Genomic DNA, 25,080 nt, shown 5'->3' on the forward strand with positions numbered 1-25,080 from the left:
CAAAATTTTGGACCCCTAGAATTTACGTAATCTCCCACTTCTTTATGTTTCTCCTTGTTTCCCCTGTATCCATCGGCCTGGGCAAGATAAAGGTACAGGTTTCCCATTCAACTTGCCATTTCATTTAATAAAAAAAAAAGCAGAAGGTAAAATAAAATATTCTGTGGTGTTATCACTTCTCTCTTTAAACAGTTTTCAACCAGCTGCGCAGTCACCTCTTAAGCCTGACGGGGTGTACTAAGCGGTAAGGCCATCTATTCTTGCTTGGCTAAACAAGACTCTCAAGAAAATGGCCTTTTTACAGCGGAAGAAAGAAAAAGTAACAGTGATCCAAAATAGAGATTTTTATAGCTACTTTATAGGTATGTGTGTAAAAACTCAAGGACTGTTTAAAATGATTTTAACTTGTGCCGCTAAAGTTTATAAGAAATTAACCTGGAGGCTTCAGGCTACCAATAACAACATTTCAGTGTACGGTGTGGCTGTATAATTTCATTATCCGTATCTATGACCTCAGCAATGCTGTCTTTCTCTTCAGACTCTCAAATTTCCCTTGCAATATGTCGAGATCACTAATATAAAGATGATATTTCAATACATTTATATGTAAATGGAAAGAAACCTGGATAATTTTCCCTTATTCCTGAGAAGCTTGCCTAAAGAGAAAAACAAGTAAACTTGGTTCAAGCCCTAAATAAAAAAGATAGTCTCTGCAGATAATATGCCACTGATTTCAATAGGAAATACGTTTTCAAGTAACTGACACATAGCTTATTATTCACAATACCAAATCTTTATTCATAATAGATTACTTGTCACAAGAACTTCATACTGATTAAAACCTATGCCGCCCATTTATCTATGGTCGTTTCAGTTAGCTGGACTTACAGACACCCTTATTTTTCACTTTCTTCTAGCCATGAACATCACGTGAAAAGAAAGTCATTTTCGTGAGGTCGTTAGGCATGGGGGGGGGGATGCCCCTAACCGACGTCAGAGTTTACGACTGATAAAGGCTGGGCCTAATTGGAAATTTGGGTGGGGTGGGGGGATATGAGTCATGAATCTGAGGCTGGGAGAAAAGAAATGAGATTATCAGATACGAGTTCGTATAAAACAACTTTATTATTATTATTATTATTATTATTATTATTATTATTATTATTATTATTATTCAGAAGATGAACCCTATTCATATGGAACAGCACACCACAAAGGTCCACTGACTGAAATCCAATCTTCCAAAGAATATTATGGTGTTCATTAGTAAGAAGAAACAGAAGGTAACAGGAAATACAGAAAGAAGAGAACAATTACTAAAAAAGAACAGATAAATTAAGAAATAAATAAATAAATTAATAAAAATGTAAGTAAATTAATAAAATACAAGGAGGCTCCAGTTGCACAACATCCTCAGGGAGACTGTTCCACAGTCTGAAGGTGTGAGGAAATGATGGGTATAGTTACAGTTTCGCTGGCTAGATTCTGATTACAGTGTTTTCGAAATTTATGCTGTGGGTGAGGAAAGTTATTCTCTCTCTCTCTCGTGCTTTCCCCTCTCCAATGTTTATTTGATCTTTCTTTTCTTGCGAAACTTTTTAACCATTTCTGACAGAGTAGTCACGGTATGATTTAGAAATAACGTTGTTTATTATTTATTTCCAGATAAAAGTACTGTCGTTTATAGGAGGTGTTTTGTCCGAAAATCTAAATTGTGCATTTTTTTCCTACTCATAATCGCTGGATTCAACAGATGCCAGAAAAATTAGCATAGATATTAGCACGAGGTAATAGGTCTGTCATAAAAATTTCAAAATATACATAGTCACAGGACTAGATTATTTCATCTTGATTGGATGAGACTATAAAGCAAGGGATCTCTCTCTCTCTCTCTCTCTCTCTCTCTCTCTCTCTCTCTCTCTCTCTCTCTCTCTCTCTCTCTCTCTCTCTCTCTCTCTCCATTAATCATGCAAGTATAAGAAAACTATGTCATACTCAAAGCGTGGAAAGGGTAGTCATTTAAGAGCATAAAAAAATTTCAAACAAATTAATTTAAATACATAATTGTTTCAATCCTGACACATTTCTAAAGGCGAACTTTTATGACACTTCGAGGCCAAAATGATCAGTGATTTTAAAAATAAATGTACTTTCTTAATTCACTTCCATGAAAAAAAGCAGAACAAAGCTGCGAATTGCCATGATCATACTTTTTCCAAGTGAGATATGAAAACGATTTTGTAATAATGTCGACATGAACTTTAGATTAAGAACAAGATACTGATGAGCAAGTAAAGTTCATGAAAATGAGGCGCTGTGGCTTGTCTGTCAGTGGCAATGATGACCAATAATCTTGGGGGTGCAATTCGAGAGGTTAATTTCCTCACTTAATTCTACCCAAATCTTTCCAGTATACGTAGCGAAGGTGTTGAAGAATAGGGAGAATAACAGACAAAATGTCGATGAACTTAAACCGGAACAAAAATTAAACTAAATGAAAGATTCACAAAAAGACTAAAAAATATCGGAGAAAAACTATCCAATATCAATAAACTTGAAACAAAAGAAAAACTAAACTAAATGGAAGAACCACAAAAATGGACTAAAAAAATCCTGAGAGAAACCTCTATCCGATATCAATAAACTTATAACGAAATCAAAATGAAACCAAATGGAAGAATCACAAAAAATGACAAAAACAATCCTAACAGAAAATTTTTATCTAATGAAATCACAACAAAATACAAATGACACCAAATGGAAGAATCACGTAAAAAGACTAAAAAAACACTGAGGGAAAACTAACCAATATTAATGAATTAGAACGGAATCAAACTAAAAGGAAGAACCACAAAAGAGGACTTGAAAATACTGATGAAAAACTCTATCCAATACAATTAACTTAAAAGAAAGAAAATTAAACTAACGTGAAGAATCACAACAAAGGATAAAAAAGACTAAAAATCCTGAGTAAAAAAGGACAAAAAATATTACAAATACTGGAAGAAAACAAAAAAGGACTAAAAATACTAAAAATACTGAAAAAAACTAAAAATACTGAAACTACCGAGAAAAAACTCTACCCAATGAAATCGCGGCGCCAAGTTTAAATTTAAAAGCCATTCGACCCGACGTCTCATTACCGGCTGAAGTCGTCCCATGGATCATTAGTGCTCCCTCTTATCCAGGTCGTGTTGCCAAAGACGTCGAATTTCGGCGGAATTTGAATTCCGGAGGGGAACGGTATTAAGTCTGGGGGGCTGAAGCCCCATTTTCGCACGCGCCGTGAAGGATATAACAATTCACTCTCGCTTTCATATCTTCAATTTTGCTCATTATTTCGATTTCTCTGTCTCGTTATGTATTGTGTTTCTTAAGGTAAAGGTTCGTGCATATTCTCCCAAAGCAAAAATGTGAGTTACAATTGAGAGGGAAATATTTGCTTTTTCATTTTAACATCAAAGTTATTTGACTTGTAAATATGATATTAAGGTAATAGTTATATGTTACTATTATTATTATCATTATATTATTCAAAAGACGAACTCTATTCATATGGAACAAGCCCACCACAAGAGGCCACTGACTTGAAACTCAAGCTTTCAAAGAATACTGTATATGGTGTCCATTTGAAAGACGTAACAGATGGTAATAGGAAATAAAGAAAGAAGAGATCAGTTATTACATTATGTTTACTTGTCCCGTCAAAAATTATGTCAATATTTAAGAGAATTTGCAAAAGCGACCATATTGTATAAAAAAATATATATAAAAATAGTTAAACTTGGAAGGCACTGTCCGTAGATTATCTGCGTTACGCACAAAATATCAATACTTGGATACAATTTTGTGTTTCAAATGAAGCATAATTTCGGAACTCATTCCAGACAGAGGGAAAACAAGACATGAACAAGAGGATAAAAGCAAACATTAATTCCGATATAACTTTTAACATCGAAACTAGTAGCAACTTCACTAGATGATAACAAAATCAGTATCGACCTGTGAAGCTTGAAAAAACCACAAATTGGAGGAAAAATATATTCAGAAGCACATCTATGCAGTTTCGGAGCGTCATGCTCCATCTTCAGTGTGGAGACACTAAAGCCCAATGTCTCCACACTGAAGAAGGAGCATGCATTTTAATACATTTTTGTCTATTTATCTATTATTTTTTTTTAATAAGTGAGAGCTCTTCTCTCTGCATTTCCCTTTACCTTCTCTTACTTCCTAATGAGCACCATATTCTTTGGAAGCTTAAATTTCAAGTCAATGGCCCCTGTTGGCTTGTTACATATGGATAGGTTTCATCTTCTGAATAATATAATAATAATACGCTCCGAAAATTTATGTGCTTCTTTTAAACTTCCCTGGATATTACAAACAACACACAAATCGTTGCACAAAATGGGGCCAAGCCACACCGATCTAATAAAGAAACCCTTGAAGTGTATAAAAGTAAAAAAAAAATACTCCAACAAAAGCCTGTGAATTTCCTCAAATCTAATTATAATCTTCGACTCCCGGACGTGGAATTTGGACGGGTGGAATCTGCTGCGCCATCGCTCGGGGTCTGGTAAGAGGAGATGGAAAAGAAAAAGAGTGTACCAAGAAGGTTGCTCTTTCAAATGGGCTTTTTTTTTTTCTTTCTTTCTTTCTTTCGTACGCAAAACGTGATGAATTCGAAAGTAGAGAGAGAGAGAGAGAGAGAGAGAGAGAGAGAGAGAGAGAGAGAGAGCACACCGAGGCACGTGCATGTGGACCTTGGTTCTCAAAAGCACACACAAGTGCTCCGGCGTGCACGTACCAGAGAGACATTTCATTTCAACCCAGCATGTATTAATTCAGATTTTGCATTCATATTAAAGCAAACTGGCAACCACGCACACACACACACACAAACACAAACACGCGGCAAAGGATACCCAAATTTTGATCTAACATCATCCATCTAAAATTGTCTTTAGCTATTAGAAACAATACAATATCAAAACGAAGCAATGTCACATTTTAACCCAGTAGCCTTGATAATTTCCAAAACAAGTTACATGCAACAATCGTTCAGCACGAACTACAAAATTAATAATCTCCTTGTAGGTTACGACCAACGTCAAATTTTCGGGATGTCTGGCTACTTTGAATGGCTCCTATTGCTTTAAGAAGGTTTCATTGCACACAAGTGACCTTCAGAAACAAAAAATCAGTAGTACCAGCGTAATTTCGCAGGTCTCGACACTTATCACTTCGATTATCAAATAGTATCGTCTTCCTTGTACTTTGCCACCTAATCCCTAGTGCATGAAAGTTCTTACGGTCCAATAGTTGCACTGGTCCCGCTGGTCTGACTATATCGAAATGGCCCTCCAAGTTGGACCTTAGGTTTTGAAGTTCATGATAATTTATTCTCTGTCTGTCTGTCTGTCTGTCTGTCTGTCTGTCTGTCTGTCTGTCTGTCTGTCTGTCTGTCTGTCTGTCTGTCTGTCTGTCTGTCTCACACACACACACACACACACATTATTTCTAAACTTCCTTTTTTCTTGTGGGGGAGGGTGGCTAAGCGGGTCCTGATAGAGATTTCTCTCTCTCTCTCTCAAGCACGCACACACACACACACACACACATCCTCGACAATATCTTTTACTTGTGATTAGTTCTCCGAAGTTACAATCTACTTCTTTGCAGTTTATCACTCATGAATTCAAGACTGAAATATAAGTAAAATAAGCACAAAAGCACAAACATAATCAAATCTTTACGAAATTTACCAAACCTTCTACTTCCCCTTTTTAGCAAACATCGGCATTCTTATCACTGACGTTGTAAAGCGTCATTCTCGCGTACCATAGTGATCCCAATTCCAGCTTCAAATGGCCATAACCCCGACACTAACGGCTACGTATCACAAACCATTACAGTACTGGAATGGATTGGAATATAAACTTTAGGTCAAAGGCCAAGAGTTGGGATCTATGTTGTCATTCAACGCTGAAAGGGAAATTGAGAGTAAAAAGGTTTGAAAGATGTAACAGGAGGAAGACCTCGCAGCTGCACTGTGAAACTATTGTTAGGAGAGGGTAGGTGTAAGTAAGATGGAAGAAATACAATATGAACAGAAGTACAGTAAAGGGAATGAAAAACAAAACCTTCACAGCCACACTGAGGGACCTCCATTATGTATATATATGTGTGTGTATATATATATATATATATATATATATATATATATATATATATATATATATATATATATATATATACATATAATATAGGTCACTCAGAGTAGCTGTTGAAGGTTTTGTTATTCAACAACAGTTTCTGAGGATTATGTAAGATATAGATTATATATATATATAGAATATAGATATATATAGAATATATATATATATATATATATATATATATAAGCCTCAGAGGAAATTGTTCAACACTGAAAATAAAAACGTGAAGGCTCAGTGCTCCAGGAAAAGTAAGACTCAAAGTTATCTACACGAAAATTAGATTGTAAGAAAATTGGTAGAGCCGGGAAGAAAAGTATATTAGGTTTGAGGAAATTGCCTCTGAATAGACGTTACTTTTTCTATTTTTAGCTGAAGAGGCAGCTTAGTCATTTAGGTGAATTATTTTGGAGGTTGTAGTGCATACTGACTTCTAGTGGACGTTGGCTAAAATAAACATTTCCAGAAAGAATGCAAGTATACACATACTGTAGATACTGTGAATATATATATATACATACATATATATTATATAGTATATATATTATATATATATATATATATATATATATATATATATATATATATATATATATATATATATATATATATATATATATATATATATATATATATATGCATATACACGTAAAACTAAGACCTTACTAAATTGAAACTTCAAGTTAAAAATTCAATTCAAAATTCAACAAGAATGGACGAATTTTCTGTGTTTAATTTTTAGGTGAATTTTCAGACGCTGAGTCTCATCCAATTTAAAATTCGTTTGCCCAGAGAAAAGGAGCCAAGAGAGTTCGCCCGGAGAATCCGCGTAACAGATTCACAACTGGAGATAATGCCTTCTCTCTCTCTCTCTCTCTCTCTCTCTCTCTCTCTCTCTCTCTCTCTCTCTTCCAGCAAATGAAGGCTAACGGGTTCCTCTGCGCCTTCGGGCAACTCGCCTCCAAAATAGGCTGACTAGGGTACGTTTTTTTTTTAGTATTCTGTAAAAGAAAACTATTGAGATGGCTTTGTCTGTCCGTCCGCACTTTTTCTGTCCGCCCTCAGATCTTAAAAACTACTGAGGCTAGAGGACTGCAAATTGTTATGTTGATCATCCACCCTCCAATCATCATACATACCAAATTGCGGCCCTCTAGCCTCAGTAGCTTTTAGTTTATTTACGGTTCAAGTTCGCCATGATCGTGCGTCTGGCAACGATATAGGACAGGCCACCACCGGACCGTGGTTAAAGTCTGATGGGCCGCGGCTCTACAGCATTATACCGAGACCAACGAAGATAGATCTTTTTTCGGTGGCCTTGATTATAGGCTGTACAGAAAACTCGATTGCGGCGAAGAAACTTCGACGCATTTCTTACTTGTTTATAGTTTATTTTCATTCTTATTCCGAGTCAGTATCTAGGATTCATGAGTGCCTTAAATGTGACGTTTTCTTGTATTAATTTGGTACGTGAGGACTGAAAGAATTTAAAAAGAATGTGATAATGGGGTTTAGTCAAGACGATGTATTCATAGTTTTTCACAACAATATTGTAATGACAACAACAACACATACTCGAAAGAACTGGTTTTCCTCATTCACAGATTTTGTACAATAAGATGTAGATGAAACACCTGTTTTTTGTAATTTGCTGTGTAGTTGCATTACCATGCAAATGTAATAAAAGGCTTTTTATTTTATCTCCGGAATAAAAACAAAGTATAATTAAGGTGGAAAAGTTATTTCTCTGCTTTAATCGCAATGGCAGCTATAACGTAATTCAAATAAGAGGGTTTTCTCTTTTTCCCCAATGACAAAACGCACCAAGGAAGTTGGACATTTATACGAGTATTATTATTATTATTATTATTATTATTATTATTATTATTATTATTATTATATGAACTCTATTCATATGGAACAAGCCCACCACAAAAGGGTCACGGACTTGAAATACAAGCTTCCAAAGAGTAATAGAATGTTTATTAAAAAGAAGTAATAACAGGAGGTAATGAAAAATCACGAAGAAAAGGAGATAACTTATTAAAAAATTAGAAAATAATTTAACAAATCAATAAATAGATAAATAAAAATGCAAGTAAACTATTAAAATACAAGGAGAATTGTCTTAGTAATGCACAACAAAAACAACCACTGTCTCTCCTCACGTTCGCGTGTCCATTGTTTGCGCAGCGTCAAAAATCCGGAACTAATTTCGTTCGCATATATTATTATCTCAGTTTTATGGTTCGTTACCATCTCGTTACCATCTCATTATGCATGCAACTCTTCTCGGCCTGGCTGGCCCCGAGAGGACCAGCTGTTTGCAATCACGGTTCGGATGAAGGGGGAGGCGCTGGATGTCGCTGAACCCTCGTTTTATTGGGCTCTAGTTTTCGTTGACACTGATATTCAACATCAACATCCACATCCTTGAACTTCAAAAGTTTAAGCGAAGATGCAACGCAATACTACCCTAATACTATTCTCCTTGCATTTTAATACATTTTTTTATCTATTTATTAATTTGTTATTTTTTTTTTTTTTTTTAAGAAGCGAGATCTTTTCTTTCTGTATTGGCCTTTACCTCCTCTTACTTCTTCCGAATGAACACCTTATTCTCTGGAGGCTTGGATTTCAAGTCAATACGAGTCAGATATTTATCTCTGTTCCACACGTGATTATGTGTTGATTACGTCAGTCATATTCACTACGAAGGGATAATTCGAATGAAATGTTGTCAGTTGGGTCACTGCTGGGTCGGGAAGTTGGGTAAAACTTGCAGGTATGCTTGGCAGTAAGCCTGCCCAGGTAAAAGCGTTAGGTACAATAGTACTTAGGTTCCAACTTCTTTCATGAACTGTGTGGTGCAGTTGGCAGTGCTCTTGCCATTCAATTAAAGACCTGGGTTCGATCCCGATGTGAGTTTGAAATTTATTACAAATTGCAGAATGTTTGTCTTTAGATAACAGAGTTTTTCTTGCTATACTAGATTTATATTAATTATTTTATTTACGATTTTATTATACGACTCATTTTAAACTCATTATTGAGTCTCGATTTTCTAAAGCTAGTCAAGATTTAACGACAGTCAACATACTTTCTTAATTCCTTTGGATATTTTGCACTGGATGTCTTTATGTTCTGAGGAAGAAAGTTCATTGCTGCATACACATACATACATACATACATACATAATAAAACACGCTCGCATATTTTATATACACATCATATATAAAGTTACTTACGTATGTGTTTCTATACATTACAAAAAATTATTCGTATCGTATGCACCTACTAATATATGTATTTACGTGTCCAGTACTTCATTATCAACAGTTATCGGCGTCCATATTCTCCATGAATTTACAAAAAAGGTATACGAGTATTCTCTATGGATCGACACACTCGCGTATTGTATGTACACATCATATATGCAATTATTTAAGTGAATATTTCTATAAAACACAAAATATTGTTCGTATTGTGTGCACCTCACTGTCAATAGTATCCGTGTCCATATTCTCCATGAATTCACATAAAAAAAGCTATATTCTCTATGACTAAGAAAAATATTCAGTCACATTCTAAAAATGATGCCATGACGATGTTATTGTCTGTAAAGGCATCGTGAATCTTCCACAAATAACAGCAAAAACTCCTCATGTCTTCCAATCTCGATTGAGGAAGTCATTCGTCTCCGTCACTGTTTGAGGGGAAGAAATAATCTTGGAACCTTTCCATTCTCTCTCTCTCTCTCTCTCTCTCTCTCTCTCTCTCTCTCTCTCTCTCTCTCTCTCTCTATAAACTATTCTACAATTGGATATTCAATCATACTTGTTACCACCATCCCGCTATGTACTTTATATGCCTATTTTTTGTAAGATGCACTATTTAATACAAGTATTTAAAAATTTTCACTTAATCATTTCCTTATACATCAAGAACAAAACTGTTTTATTTCGGACTTCGGCTCCAAAAAGATAAACAAACAAGCAAATAGTTTTGAAAGATTAGTTGGTTATTTCTGGCAACAAATTCATGCCAGTTTGTGTCATCTGGAAATCTCTAATTTCTTTCTAGACGGACCCAAAGCTTCAGCACCTCACGGAAATAAGGCTCTCTTTGTCTAGCACTCCTAATCTCTTAAATCTTGCTCATATTCTCTCTCTCTCTCTCCACTGACTCTTAAGCCCTCAAATCAAAGTTGTTTTAGACTTAATGAAGTCTCGTGGACCTTAAATATTCAGTTATGTAGACTTTTCGTAGTGATATTTGATTACATTCCGGGTTTTGGCGCTCCACTTTGTTATTGCTAGACGTGGCATCCTGTACTTTTAAGAATTTCTTTATATATACTTTTACAGTCTATTGACTTACATTTTGATATGTTATTAACATTATTTTTTTTCTTGGTTGCCTTCTACTCACATTCTGCATGTTGCCTTCATGCATGGTTGGGATAGACTCTTCGTCTACTGTACATAATTTGCAAGGGACAAGATTTTTACACAACATTCTGAGGACAACCTTCAGGGTCACTTCCATACTTCGCTTTTTCTAGGATGGAGCTAAACAAAAATGAGAACATTTTTAACATCAGCTGGACTCGTTCAGTCAAGAGTAAAGTAAATAACACTGCTTGTATTGCAATGAACACTTTTTTAACTCCACAAAATGAACCTTTTTTTAACCTAACAAAAATGAGGACATACTCATCAGAGTTTATAAAGCTAGACTCGTTTCACTGATAACAAAGTAAATAAAGTTTATATTGCAAAGAAGCTTTTTTTAACTTGGAATGTCAGTTAATAAAAAATTCATGACTGTCCGGTCGTGTCGTCAATCACGGCTATATAGTTTTCCACTCGAATTCCTCCCAAAAGAAAGTAAAACGTTTAATTTATTCCATCAATCAATTACAAAAAGATCCCTGAAAGAAAAAATAAAGTCCTTCCAATAAGAAAGTAAACCTTGACACGACAATATTATTCTATTCCACCAATCAACTATATATAGAAAGTCCCAGAAAGAAGAAAAAAGTCCGTCCAATAAGAAAGTAAAACTTGAAACGACCATATTATTCTGTTCCACCAATCAACTATAAAAAGTCCCAGAAAGAAAAAAAAAGTCCGTACTATAAGAAAGTGAAACTTGATACGACCATATTATTCTATTCCACCAGTCAACTATAAAAAGTCCCAGAAAAAAAAAAAAAAAGGCCGTCCTATAAGACAGTAAAGCTTGACACGACCATATCACTTTATTCCACCGAACAACTATATAAAAGGTCTCCCCCACCCAAAAAAAAAAAAAAGCACATTCGCCCTATGAAACTGGTCCCGCCAAAATCGCCTGTCTCGGGCAGCTTAAAACTGCCAATCTGAGAGAATGGAGTTATAAGCAAGCGAGGAAACCTTCGGCCATCAGCACACAGGTCCACGTGGCAAGGAAGTCATAAAAGTGTCATAAAAGGCTGCTGAGCCTTTGGGCCATCAGCTGCGATAGTCGTCGTCTTCGTCTTCTTCGTCTTCGTCGTCCTTTGGGGGACGACCATGAATCTTTCATTATCAATGAAAGATGTCGAGAGGAGGGGGAGGAGAAAGGTAACAGCTTTTATTGGATGTTTCATGGTGGAAGGACCCGTGTGTGTGTGTGTGTGTGTGTGTGTGTGTGTGTGTGTGTGTGTGTGTGTGTGTGTGTTGTTGTTGTTGTTGTTGTTGTTGTTGTTGTTGTTGTTGTTGTTGTGTCAAGGACAGACGTGCCATGGTTACTGAAGTTTCGTATAAACGGCACATATATATGAAACTGAGTTAGAACGAGGGTAATGACCTTTTATACAGTCCATTTCTCAGGGACTGTTTAAACATTGTCGTGTCGTGTCTGAAAAGGTTCTGGATGACGTAAAAACAGCTTGGTTTCAAACCCCCGTCTTCGAATGTGATGATTTGATTTGTACACTCAAGTCTGCGTCCTGTACTGGAGCTTCGTGGACTCTGGAAATTCAAGTGCTTCCGAGCATTGTTTTATATATTTTTTAAAGATTACTTTCTTCAGAATTTTCTCTTTTGGTATACGGGTATTATACTAACAATTCTGTAGACGTCAATGGAAGCGAAATTTGGGTTATGAACCTTAACTGAACTAAAGATATAGTTAAGTTTTGGCTAAAACAAATTTTGATATCATAATAATAATGTTACTATTGTTATTATTCTTCTACTTCTTTGTCTTTTCCTTTTCGTTTCTTCTTCTTATTGTTATTATTAAAGCGAAATGTGGGTGTTTGATCCAAGTTTAAACCGAACATATGGCTAATGTTGGCCAAAAAAATTTTGTTAATATAATAATAATAATAATAATAATAATAATAATAATAATAATAATATTATTATTAGTACTACTATTAACATAATTATTATTATTATTATTATTATTATTATTATTATTATTATTATTATTATTACTAATGTGAAAATATACCAATAGGCGAACAAGGCAGAGAACAAATAAAATAAAATTTCAGGAAATATTTCCCAACTGAACAACCAGCAAATACATGCACACAGTAACAACAACATGAGCCGGAAAACCAAGATGCAAGTAAATACATGAAACCAGCTCCGTAACTCCCTTACAGATTCTAGTTTCCCAATAAACGAAATCTATCAAGTTCTTCCCAGTCGCCTCTCTCGTTGGGGAAAGTAATCCCTCTGTCCCAATAACGTCATAAAACCAGAAGAAAAAACTCAAGAGGAACTCTAATGGAATACTGAATCTTTTAGTATATTTCTGTCTCTGGGGAATTGAACGTAATTGCTGATCAGATGTTTTCTTTTTTCTGGTCAATCTATTTCCTCATGTATTTCCTCTCTGGTGGAAAGAGATTTGGGGAGATTGATAAGAAATTATGGATGTAAATATATATATTCTAACATATAAAAGTGAATGTTTGTATGGAGTATGTTTGTTTGCATATTTGTGCGCTATAGAAATCCGAACTGCTTGACCAATCTACACAAAACTTGTCATGTGGTCATCAATTGACCATAATTAGATAATAGGGTAGGTTTCAAACCCGTACCCCTGCCCCCTTCCCTTTCCCCTTCCCTTTGTAACTTATATGGTGAATACACTCTACGGGTTTATCATAACTCATTTCATGTACTCGTGACCAGAGATATATATATATAAATTATATTATTGAAAATGCTTTTCTATCTCCACAGTAATACCTGGATAAAAGGGACAGTCACCCAGTAATACCTAGTTAAAGGGGACAGACAGCACAGTAATACCTGGATAAAATGGACAGTCACCGCAGTAATACCTGGATAAAAGGGACAGACAGTACAGTAATGCCTGGTTAAAGGGGACAAACAGCATAGTAATACCTGGATAAAATGGACCGAGTACAGTAATAACTGGTTAAAGGAGACAAACAGCATAGCAATACCTGGAGAAGATGGACAGTCATCACAGTAATACCTGGACAGTAATACCCAGTTAAAGGGGACAGAGCACAGTATTACCTCGTTAAAGGGGACAGACAGCACAGTAATACCTGGATAAAAGGGACAGACAGAACAGAAATACCTGGATAAAAGGGACTGACAGACCAGATACCTGGATAAAGGGGGCAGTCATCACAGTAATTTCTGGATAAAATGGACAGTCACCACAGTAATACCTGGTTAACGGGACAGACAGTACAGTAATACCTGGTTGAAGGGGACAGACAGCATAGTAATACCTGGATAAAAAGGACCAAGTACAGTAATAACTGGTTAAAGGAGACAAACAGCATAGCAATACCTGGATAAAACGGACAGTCACCACAGTAATACCTGGACAGTAATACCTAGCTAAAGGGGACAGACAGCACAGTAATACCTGGATAAAAGGACAGACAGAACAGAAATACCTGGATAAAAGGGAATGACAGAACAGATACCTGGATAAAAGGGACAGTCACCACATTAATTTCTGGATAAAATGGACAGTCATCACAGTAATACCTGGATAAAAGAGACAGTCAGAACAGTAATACCTAGATAATAGGGACAGACAGCACAGTAATACTTGGATAAAAGGGACAGACAGCACAGTAATACCTGGATAAAAGGGACAGACAGCACAGTAATACCTGGATAAAAGGGACAGACAGCACAGTAATGCCTGGCTAAAAGGGAGTCACCACAGTAATAACTGTCAGTTCACCCACAACTGTTCGAAGGGTGAACGTTCGCATGAAAAAAGTAGAACTGTCAGTCGGACCATCAACACAAACCCCTCCCCTCTCCCTTCTCCCTTTCCTAAGCCTTCTCCCTCCCCCTGCCAATCCCCTTTCCCTTTTCCATCTCCCTACACGTAGACTGCCATTCAGTTTTCCCAGGCAGCGCCGGGTTGGTCAGTTAGTATATATTATATAATATATATAAATATATATATATATATATATATATATATATATATATATATATATATATATATATATTTATATATTTATATATGTATATATACAGTATATACAATATAAACAAATGAATGAATATAAAAATATATATATATATATATATATATATATATATATATACATATATAATCTGTATATTTGTATATATATAAATATATATGTATTAATAAAAATTTATTTAGATATGTGTGTGTGCGTGTTTTCTCAGGCAAATGTGCTACTTATTCTCAAAACCAAATAACAACCCTTAAGAGGACAGCTAATGAAGATAAACGACCAAATAGATCTTCACGAACGGAAATGCATTCACGGACCTGTTTAACCAGAGGAATTAGCCATACACTGGTTAATATATCAGTGGAATATTTGCAGAAAAATGTAAATTAGATGAAGAACCTGAAATCTGCCTAACTTCGAGTAGGCTCATTCTGTATCTGCTGTAAAGCAAACGCTTCTATAAGAGTTTGATCTCTAAGCAAAACTGTCTTGTATTTTCCAGTCTTACTATGCTGTAACATAACTGGTATGTTATTTATTTATCTGTGAAATGTTTGCTTTATATTGGTTACTGGTAATATTATGAACGTAGTTTACAAGCTGTGCATCTTTTTGGCTGAACATTAATAAGAATTGTATCTACCTGAGCATCTATTTGTTTCTGCTTGTAGGGTTGAAGGTTTGGTTCCTATTTTGAAAAAAAAAAAAAAAAAAAAAAAAAACAAGAGAAACGCTGCCGTGATAATATGTATCTCCCTTGATTGCTATACAAAAACACATATATATATATATATATATATATATATATATATATATATATATATATATATATATATATATATATATATATAATGTATATAGATTTCTACGAGTGTTTACATATGTTTATAAAAATTTAGAAATCCAGCAACACTAATGATCTAACTTTTACTAGGAAGCCACAGTGACTGACTATGTTTAATCTTTCAAAATACAATGTTATGAATTTTAATACTTTAAGGAAGACGTTATTTTAATGTCTATGATAGGAGATGTATAAAATGATGTTATTAACGATAACGTAAAGTATACCGGAAAACAATAATTGTGTATACCCACAACTTACCTTATATTCTGAGGTGTTCTGCTCTATAGATCCCAAGAAAAACCTGTAAATAAATATGAAAAAGGAAAATTACATGATTTTTCCAAGTAGGCTTCCACATGATTTGCTACTGATTAAAAAAGAAAAAGAAACTTAGTTTATGCAATAGTTGAGGATGATTGAGTGGCAGCTGAACTCTCTCTCTCTCTCTCTCTCTCTCTCTCTCTCTCTCTCTCTCTCTCTCTCTCTCTCTCTCTCTCTCTCTCTCTCTCTCTCTCTCTCTATATATATATATATATATATATATATATATATATATATATATATATATATATATATATATATATATATATATATATATATATATATATATATATATATATATATATATATATATATATATATATACATACATACTCAACCCCTTGTAACATATTACACACATTCTTCCCCTCGTTAATCTTCCCTTTTGCTATAGGAGTCCCCTATTTTGGTAGAAATAACGCGACTTCTGCAATGTTTTGTATAATAACATATGCATTAGAATAAACACATTTGCTTTTGCAACAAACATTTATGTCAAAATCCCAACTTTGTTCTCGTGAAGGAAGCAAATTCCCATACTAATCTAAGCCCCATAATAATGCAGTTAGAGGCCCAGAAACTTTATTCATTATGTCTTGCTTTGAGTTACAACTTGGAGCCGAATGCTGAGACCCTCCTCCAAAACAGGTAACTTAGACGTGCAGAGAGAGAGAGAGAGAGAGAGAGAGAGAGAGAGAGAGAGAGAGAGAGAGAGAGAGAGAGAGAGAGAGAGAGAGAGAGAGGCGGAGGAATACAATGCCTAGCTGTTGCTCTTAGATGAATTCATGGATTCATTTCTTGGTTTGTTATGGTTTAGCCCAAGTTTACTCCCTTCGTTTTTCTGCCATTTTTTAAGGAAAACATTAAATCAGAATATTATTTACATTAACAAAATGTAATAAAATTCACCCATATATATATATATATATATATATATATATATATATATATATATATATATATATATATATATATATATATATATATTTATAAGTATATATATAAAGTATAAAAATATTTATAAATACAATAAATATATATACATATATATATATATATATATATATATATATATATATATATATATATAGTTATACTGATATGTTTATTTGCCTATTTCTTATATATATATATATATATATATATATATATATATATATATATATATATATATATATATATATATATATATAGACAAATAAACATATCGATATATATATATATATATATATATATATAAGAAATAGACAAATAAACATATGTGTATATAATATATATATATATATATATATATATATATATATATATATATATATATATATATATATATAATGTGTGTATTGGTGTACCTACATAGGACTAGATCCTTAGTCAGATGTGATCTAATTCATTCCTCCCCACCCTCCTCCAACTCTCCCCTCCCCTCGCATTTCCTTCGATAACATCATTCTTGCCATTTACCTTATGGACTGTTAAGTCATTCCGGAGGCCCAAATTCCGCCTCAGTGGCCCATAACCGCGGCAATAACGGCTGTGTATCACATACTGTTGCAACGTTTGCTTTGTAGAAGCCATTCCCCCCAAAACAAATGGGCTCCAGGGCAGACGGGGCCGTTTGCCCGGCCTATTAAGAACAACTATGGAAGGAGAACGACCTCCGGAATAAGAGGAAATTTCTTGCAGTTCTTCTGTTAAGTAATCTGTGAATAGTTACAAAAAAATGTCTAAGTCAACGACCAATTCTTATCGAATTTACTTATTTTTTAATGAGTGATCTCTGCTTTCTGTATTTCTCATTACCCTCAGTTACTTCTTTATATAATGAACTCCATATTCTTTAGAAGCTTGAATTCCAGTTAATGGTCCCTTCGGTGGGCCTGTTCCACATGAATAGGGTTCCCCTACTGAATAATAATAATAATAATAATAATAATAATAATAATAATAATAATAATAATAATTCAAGATGCAGAAAAGTATATTTTACATATTTTTATACCTGCACAGGTTTTTATGTCACATGCGTTACCTTTTGTTTTTTAAAGACATAAAAGTCCGATATGTTAAATGTCAAAAACGAGTCACACAGAGAGAGAGAGAGAGAGAGAGAGAGAGAGAGAGAGAGAGAGAGAGAGAGAGAGAGAGAGAGAATTCTCAGGGCTAACTGAACATACACACAAACGTTTATATTTACAGAAGCTTATTGAATTCCAGTTATTTTACGTGACAGAAGAGTGATAATTTACTTCATCTTTTCAGATTTCTCGCCTGTAGGCATATAAATCAATCTCTACGCTTACTGCTGATTTGTATAATCCTCCTTTTCTAAACAAGATGTTCCCTTGATCAGATCAAACCCCACCCCCCCACAAAACACCCCACGTACACACACGCACACACTCCTAACCAGGCACCTTCAACGACAGGTCTTAAAATCTGATACGGTGCTCGTTGAAAAACATGTATTTCATATGGTTTAATATTCCCCACAGCGTTTAAAGACCCTTCAGTTAATGCAGACAGTCTATTGTGCTGTTCTTGTGGAAGTTATACCGAGCCAACTTCGGTAAAGTTACATCCGATTTACGAGACTTTTAAAAGAAAGTGGTAAGGGTATTATAACTTTAAGGTCATTAGCACTTAGGGTCGAAGGTAAGAGGTTAGGACAATGGTGTTTAACATAATGTGTTGAAGTCAAAGACAAAGCTCTCTCACATAAACGGAGGGGGCTCAAGGCAGGAGGTGGTGCTGGTGTGTATAGCAGATAGAGAGAGTGAGTTTACATTCATGCTTGAATAACGGCTTTCATGTTTGCGCTTACGGATGAATATACAACGTATACAACGAGAGACAAGAGAGAGAGAGAGAGAGAGAGAGAGAGAGAGAGAGAGAGAGAGAGAGAGAGAGAGAGAGAGAGCGCAGATGATAATTGTTCAAATGATGTGCCATCTGAAAACAGCATTCTGACTCTGAATAACTCCGTCAGTTTTGAACAGAATCCTCTGATTCCAAAATAGAGAACCCCAGTGCAACGAGAAATTTTCAGAAGCACCACGTACTATATCCTACGGCCCAGCACTAGCAACCGAAAGCTCAAAAGTACCCCCTCTGAAGTAGTTCTTTCACACCCTAACCCATATGAATAAATTAGAAAAAAAATACAATAATGTTTACCAAACCATTAAGTGCATTGTTTTCATTTTGTCGATATATATCGCCTTGGGCCTTAGTCCATCTGCAACGAGAGATTTCTATATGTTCCAATAATTGATAACGGCCCGTAGGGAAATAGTGCTGTCAGTGTACCTCACGTGGTACACTGTAGGTGTATTGTAAGTATTACTTAAGGTTCTTTGCAGCGTCCCTTCGGCCCCTACCTGCAATCCCTTTCATTCCTTTTACTGTAACGCCGTTCATATTCTCTTTCTTCCATCTTGGTGATTCATATTGCAACTGAGAGGTTTTTCTCTTATTACCCCTTTTAAACCTTTTTACTCTCAATTACCCTTTCAGCGCTGAATGACCTCATGGGTCCCAGCGTCTGGCCTTTGGTCTAATTTTTATATTCCATTTCCAATAATTAATAGGGAATATATTAATGGCATGAGTTTGTGCTTTTAAAAGACCACAAGAGTTAAGTGTCGAGTTATCCAAACTACTCATTATTTCTAGACGGAAAAAACTTGTTAACTACTGCATTATTGCCGAACACCAAAGCCGACCAGGAAAATAATACTCCTGTTTGTTCCCCACTCGATCGATTTCCGATGGAGGAAAGACGTTTTGGCCGGAGAAGCATCTGATCAGCATTTGGCTGCAATTCACGTGGGACGGACCCGGGCCAAAACATTCGATATTCCATTAAAAGTTCGCCTCCGGATTTTTTTTTTTTAACTCTTTTTCGTTTTATGATGTACGAGGACATAGGGATTTTAAAGTCCTTTCAACTTCAAAATCGGATGCAGGAAGTTTAATAGATTCTTCTATTGGTTAAAGTCAATTCTAATTTTATTAGAGGAATTTGAGCGTGAAGTATTTTCAACAATGCAAATTCCTTTGTAATATTAGTAAGATTTTCTTACAAAAATAACAATGAAAAGGTAATATTCACCATATCTTAACCCACCAATTGACGTGAAATATCCAGACTGAATTTCCAAAGTTCGAAATTCGGTTTTGCTAATATTAGTAATGGTAACTGATCTTGAACACCGAGAAATTTATCATTATTTATTATTATCAATCTACTTATCTTTATCACCATTATCACGCTAATCATTTAATATTTTCATCAACAGAGACACGTTTCAACAAAATCGTAATTATATATACCATAGCTTCCATCTTATCGCTCTTGGGCCAAATCTTTTCAGACCCTTTTACTAAACTCAATTTCGTGTAATGGAGGATGATGATGATGATGATGATGATTATTCGCTAATATCTCATAACCGCAAGAGCCACTAAAATGACGACGAAATCCACAATGACGTTAGTGTAAATATATATATATATATATATATATATATATATATATATATATATATATATATATATATATATATATATATATATATATATATATATATATATATATATGAATATAATATATATATAAAGCAAAAGCTCACGAGAACCTGCTTCATTCTCCTTCTCTCTTGAGAATTTCTTCATTATTATTATTATTATTATTATTATTACTTATAAAACCAACTCCTTTAGCAACAAATTTCTCTCTCTTGTTCCCCCTTTCTAACGATTTTCAATAGAGATTCGAGACAGGTTGGCCACAAAAGCGTCCGATCAGCATATTTGTCAGTGACTCACGCAGGGCAAGGCTTTCAATATTCCATTTAAATTTCCCTCAAATTTTCTCTCTGTATCTCTTCATTTTTCATACGATCATAGAGAATTTGTAGTGTGAAACTCTATGAATATGTCTCAGAATATTCCCTCTATATACTTTAATTTTTCTAGAATTCTATTTAATCTTTATAGAATTCTATACCTCTCAATATTCTCGCTATCTATACCTTAATTTTTATAGAATTCTATACAATCTATAGTGATACACTATGAATACGTGTCTGAATTTTTTCTCTTCAAATTTTATAGTGATAAAATCTATAAAAAAATCTCTGAATATTCTCTCTACATACCTTAATTTATATAGAATTCTACAGGATTTAAAGGGATAAACCCTATGTCTCTGAATTTTCTCTCTATCTCTCTTGATTTTTAGAGAGTTGTATAGAACTCGTAGTGATAAACTCTGTGAATATGTCTCTGAATATTCACTCTATAAACCTTAATTTTCATAGAATCTATAATATTTGTATTGATGAATTCTATGATATATCTATGAATATTCTCCTTATATACCTTAATTTTCATAGAATCTATAGAATTTGTATTGATAATCTATATGAACTTATCTCTCAATATTCTCTCTATATACCTTAATTTTCATAGAATCTATAGAATTTGTATTGATAATCTATATACTCGTATATGAACTTATCTCTGAATATTCTCTTAATTTTCATAGAATCTATAGAATTTTTATTGATATACTCTACGAACATATCTCTGAATATTCTCTCTATATACCTTAATTTTCATAGAATCTGTAGAATTTGCATTGATAAACTCTACGAACATATCTCTGAATATTCTCTCTTTATACCTTAATTTTCATAGAATCTACAGAATTTGCATTGATAAACTCTATGAACATATCTCTAAATATTCTTTCTATATACCTTAATTTTTTTATAGAATTCTATAAATATATAGTATTAAACTCTATGAACGTATCTCTGAATATTCGTTTTATATACCTGAATTTTTATAGAATTCCACAGGATTCATAGCGATAGATATCTGAATATGCTTCTGAATTTTCTCTCTGTATCTCTTAATTTTCATAAAATTCTAAGAATCTATACTGATCAATTCTTAGAATTTAAGCAGGGTAGAAAATAAAGACTGTACGAAAACACCGATCGTTTATATAATCTGCAACAGATCTTAAGTAAAAAATGCGCCGAAGTTTTCTGTAGAGCCGCTACAGCGTATAATCAAGGCCACCGAAAATAGATCTGTCTTTAGGTGGTCTCGGTATAATGCTGTATGAGCCACCACTGACCGGTGGTGACTTATCGTATATCGTTGCCAGAAGCAGGATTATGGCTAGCTTTAACCTTAAATAAAATAAAAACTGCTGAGGCTAGAGGGTTGCAATTTGGTAGGTTTGATGATAGGAGGGTAGATGATCAACATACCAATTTGCAGTCCTCTAGTCTTAGTAGTTTTTAAGGTCTGAGGGCGGACAGAAAAAAGTGCGGACGGACGGACAAAGCCGGCACAATAGTTATTCTTTTACAGAAAACTAAAAAGGGATAGGATGCGAACGAAAGTGGGACAAAACTAGGCCCATGACATCATGGAGCGTTAAAGAGGTTAAATTCTAAACGCAATGCCCAACAAACTCTTTAATGCAGTAATGCGTAGGAATAAGTCAAAGTGAAGTTGTGTATGCACTATATTTCACACCGAAACAAACAGTGAGAAACATTACCATAATTCCCGAACACAATTAACACTTTTAAAATCGACTATAATTTTTCGACTTACCTTAAAACTAGTTTTTCTCCCCTGCAGAGTTTTAAATGACCGTTAATTATTCGAAGGAAAAAACGTGGTTTGTTGAAGAATGATTTTCCCTTTTTAACTTTCCAACAAAATATGTAACGTCGAAGCGGTTTTTTGTTTTGAAATACACAAGTAGTTTTGCTAATTAATAAAAAAAAAAAATATATATAGCGAAGATGAACATATTAGGCTGGGAAAAAACAAGACAATACGTGTCTTCGTTAAAAATAAATAAATAAATAAATAAATAAAAATTAGACGCGTTTTGGTAAAAAGTAAACATGGCAAACCTTTTTGACGTATGAATTTTACTTCTTTGAAACGAGTGTCAACCATTTAATCTAAGATGTTTTATTATTTAGCAACAAAATTTCCCGGAAAGAAATGTTTGAGCTGGGAAAACGTTACTAGAGTACGGTGTATGTATTATTACAGTTTAGCATAAGACAATATAAAATTAGCCTACACAAAAATATACATGACTGCCAAACACAAAAATATACATGACTGCCATACACACAAATATATATAAATGCCATACACAAAAAATATACATAAATGCCATATGTAAAAATACACATAAATGCAATACCCAAAAATATACATCAATGCCATACGTAAAAATATACATAATGTCATATACAAAATTATACATAAATGTCATATATTTTTTTACAGATTTTTACAAATACGAAGAATAATTCCTGGTTGCCCCTAAGAGTGATGAGCTGTAAGCTTTAAACCCCAAAAACCAGTCTTTCAAAACACTTTTTTAAAAAGTCGTTTCCCAACTCTAATATTTCTCTGCTGAAGGCTGGCAGTTTCCTCAGTTGTTTAGAACCTCATTTTCCCCAACTGGCTGTTTTAAGCTTAGCCAGGTGACTCTGAAGAAGAGTTTTATTAGATAGACGCGCTTTTTCATCTCCGAAACTTTATGGAATTTCGTAATAGAAAAACTTTGGTGTCTCCTCTTTGAAATCTTAGCCTGAAAATATATTTCGCGTTGATAATTATGAATGTATTTGGACTCTCCTACGCGAATGAAGCTTAGGATTCAACTTTGTTTCGGGACAACTAAACTACTGATAGGAGTTTCTATGTTTTAAAGTAAAAAAATCGGAAATAATTCATCAAGTCGTGACTATGATTCTTTCCACTCGAGACTTTCACAATCTATACTGCTTTTGTTTTACATAGTAAGTTTTTATAAATTCTCTTCGTATTCTGTAATGCTAACTCCACGTCTCTCTCTCTCTCTCTCTCTCTCTCTCTCTCTCTCTCTCTCTCTCTCTCTCTCTCTCTCTCTCTCTCTCTCTCTCTTCCATGATATCCTGACATGCCAAGGACTTGCTTTGGAGAGACTACTCGGCGTTGTGTCGAGAAGTTGACGTTTGTCCTTGAAGGAAACGGGAGAGTAGGAGGGAGGGAAGAGGGAGGGAGGGGAGGCAGAGGAGGAAGGGGGTGGGAGATCATTTGCTGTGATGCTGGAAGGAGCCAAAAGCATTGTCATAGGAGATCACAGGAGACGATTTTTAGTGATATGAGAAACAGTGATGGAGAAGATGAATAATAATGATGGTAGAGAATTAAGATAGTGATGAGTAAACCGGCAGCAGTGTTGGAGGATGAGATCAATAGCTAGTGGTGTTTAAGGAGGCATAAAGGGTAGTGTTGGAAAGATCACAGAGAGCGAATTGAGGGATAGAGATTGAAATCTGTCTTTAAAGAGATCAGAAATGGAATGGAGAAGACTGGTAGCAGTGAGGAGGAGGAGGAGGAGGAGGAGGAGGAGGAGGAGGAGGAGGAGGAAGAACAGGAAGAGGAAGAAGAGGTAGAGAAACAGGAGGAGGAGGAGGAGGAGAAGATCGATATTGGTGGTGATTAGTACCTAACCCAAAGGCAGGAGAGAGGCTGATGGCGGCGTGACCCCTTAGGCTATATTCTTAATAACAGTATCCTGCACGATTACAGAAGTTGACCTGATCTATGGGAGATATCACCTGATTCTGAATCTTTCTGACTAAGCAGAATCCTTTCCTCTTGTTATCTTAATTTTGTGTAATTATTTCCCTTCCTATCTTAATCTCTTCGACTTCATTATTCGTAATTCTGTTTCTCTATTTTACTTTATCATTCTTTTTTCTTCTTTCTACATTTTTCACCATTTACCATTTATAACATTCAACAAACTCCGACTTATATATATATATATATATATATATATATATATATATATATATATATATATATATATATATATATATATACATACATAAATACACACAAACACACATTTACTTTATCAAAAAGATTACAGATTTTAAAAAAGCAGATTTCAAGACTCAAATCTTGAGCCGAAAGATCTATGCACCTTTCTTCACGTACTTTCATTAATTCATCTGGAGAAATACAGACCTGAATAACCTAGATTTCAATAAAAAAAAATCAGTAAGGGAAAAAAGTTTAAGAAAATGTGCACTCGACAAGTAGTAGCCTGAAGGCACACAGAGAATCCCGGGAGAATCTGGATGAAAAGGAGAATGAATTGGTCCCCTTTCAGGAGATCGAAT

General features: G+C 34.5%; 1 protein-coding gene across 6 annotated transcripts in view; it reads right to left on the reverse strand.

The window, feature by feature from the left end:
- LOC136839469 (mucin-2-like) overlaps positions 1-25,080 on the reverse strand; it is a 422,431-nt gene that overhangs the window by 263,380 nt on the left and 133,971 nt on the right. For all 6 annotated transcript variants that reach the window (XM_067105548.1, XM_067105549.1, XM_067105546.1 and 3 more), the window contains exon 2: positions 15,794-15,836. The gene's annotated coding sequence lies outside the window, so the exon portion shown is untranslated. The remainder of the gene's footprint in view (positions 1-15,793; positions 15,837-25,080) is intronic.

The sequence above is a fragment of the Macrobrachium rosenbergii genome, chromosome 6, assembly GCF_040412425.1.
Source record: "Macrobrachium rosenbergii isolate ZJJX-2024 chromosome 6, ASM4041242v1, whole genome shotgun sequence".
NCBI lineage: Eukaryota > Metazoa > Arthropoda > Malacostraca > Decapoda > Palaemonidae > Macrobrachium > Macrobrachium rosenbergii.